Genomic DNA, 2,039 nt, shown 5'->3' with positions numbered 1-2,039 from the left:
GTTTCAGCACTTCCAAGTAGCGTATGCACTATGATGCATGATTTTGATGATACATTTGGTTCTGATTGTTATTGCAGAGTTCTGTTATCTGCTCTGTGTTTTGGTGACTGTGTTGTTGACAGTGTTTCACTGTTTCAGGATTCAGAGATTGATGATGCTAGTATTGATTGTTTTGAGCTTCAATGATATTTATGGGTCCAGTATGAAAATTTGATGAAATGTGGCCTTCAGGTTATAGTGTTGTGATTCAAGAGTATCCAGTCTGAAAATGTATGAAATGTGATCCCTGGAGGATGAAAGGAGATTGTAGGTCAGCACCTACGTACTAGTACATCAGCCAGTACAAGAGCAAAGAGGGTGGTAGCTCCTTTCCGATAGCAGCTCGAGAACGAGTGAAGATTGGAGCATTCAGTAGGCAGGCACCTACGTACTAGTAAATGGATCAGCTAGTACAAGAACTAAGCAGGTTGTATCTCCCATCCAGGAGAGTCTAGAAAACTAGAGAGGGTTGTAGCCCTTTGCAGGTAGAAGCCTGCGTACTGGTAAAGGACTACACCAGTACAAAATATTGTAAAATGAAGTTTCTTACTGAAAGAAGATAAAGATGACTTGCAGCAGGTGTTTTTCACCCACATTGGGTTGCCACCTTATATCATGGTGTTCATGTGTGCTTCTTGTGTGTGATGATCTGTTCTATTTTACTGCACCTGCTTACTATACATATGGTTAATGAAGTTTTGATGTACTAACTAAAGATCAACATTTAATGGATTAACTGAATCATAAGTATTATGTATATACGCTAGTTGCATTAGACACAGTTGCGTATACACACGGGTTCCATTAACTAAAGTAGCATATATGTAACTAAGTATGGAAATGAAAAAGTTTTATTGATTTGATAATACTGATTCACCCCCCCTCTCAGTATTATTTCCAACAATTGGTATTAGAGCAGGTCCTTTTGTAGAAGCTTGATCGCTTGAAGGAGATCCGTGGAACAATGGGAAAGAAGCTTAAGAAGAAAGCGCCTAAGCAGAAAAATACATCTCAAAAGAACTATGACAGTGGGAGAATCGATTGGGGATTATGTGGAAGATGCACTTCAGATTCATAATCATTTCAGAATGAAGATGAACTATCAGGTATGGATGTGTTATCCTTTGATGTTCCAGCTATCTATCCTTTTGGAAAAGATGGAAGTGAGAGTGAAAGAACTAAATTTGCTTTTATGGGTGAGCAAGAAAGATATCAAATAGAGGCAGAATTTAAAAGGCTTACAGACATAATTAGAGATCAACAAGATCTATTGAACAAAAGGGAATGTAGAAGAAGTTACCAAACTAAAAGCTCAACTAGAGGAAGGAAACAAGGTAAGGAAGTTATTCAAGAACAAATATCAAAAGTTGCAGGATGAAGTAACATCACTAAGATATGAAGTCAACGAAAGAAGCACAACCATCAAGAAACTCAGAGATAGTTCCAGTTACTATGAAAGTCTTGAAGCCACGATCCGCTCGCTAAAAGAAGATCTTGAAGAGTCAAAGAAGCAGAATAAAGAACTACTCCAAGCTCATGAAAATGAAGTTCTTGAACTAAGACGTTAGTTGGAAGAAGAAAGAAATGCTGAAGAAAACGTGAAGAAGCAGTATCTTGAAAAGAAAGAGGAACTTCAGGTTGAGGTAAATATCTTGAAAGGTAAATTAGAAGAAAAGGATAAGCTTTTATGATTTCAAGATAGTACTAAAGTCTTGGATGATATTCTTAATAGTCAAAGGTCCCCTGCTATCAAAACTGGTCTTGGTTTCATGAATCTATTGAAGGTGAATCTAGTTCACAAAGTAAGACAAGGGACTCTACTGCAAAATCTGAAATGCTCAATAAGGAGATGATAGGTCAATCTCATCATCAACCAAGGAAATAAATTCTTCAAAGAAAATCTTTTACTCCTCCTATGAATAATGTTGAATGTTATATATGTCATAATCTTGGACATGTTGCAGCTAGATGTAGAAGAAGAAGGTTTCAAGACCATCATG

The sequence above is a fragment of the Pinus tabuliformis genome, chromosome 2_1, assembly GCF_031772625.1.
Source record: "Pinus tabuliformis cultivar Carrire ecotype Pingquan chromosome 2_1, CPIR1, whole genome shotgun sequence".
In the NCBI taxonomy this organism is placed as follows: Eukaryota; Viridiplantae; Streptophyta; class Pinopsida; order Pinales; family Pinaceae; genus Pinus; species Pinus tabuliformis.
Note: the sequence above shows the minus strand (reverse complement) of the source record.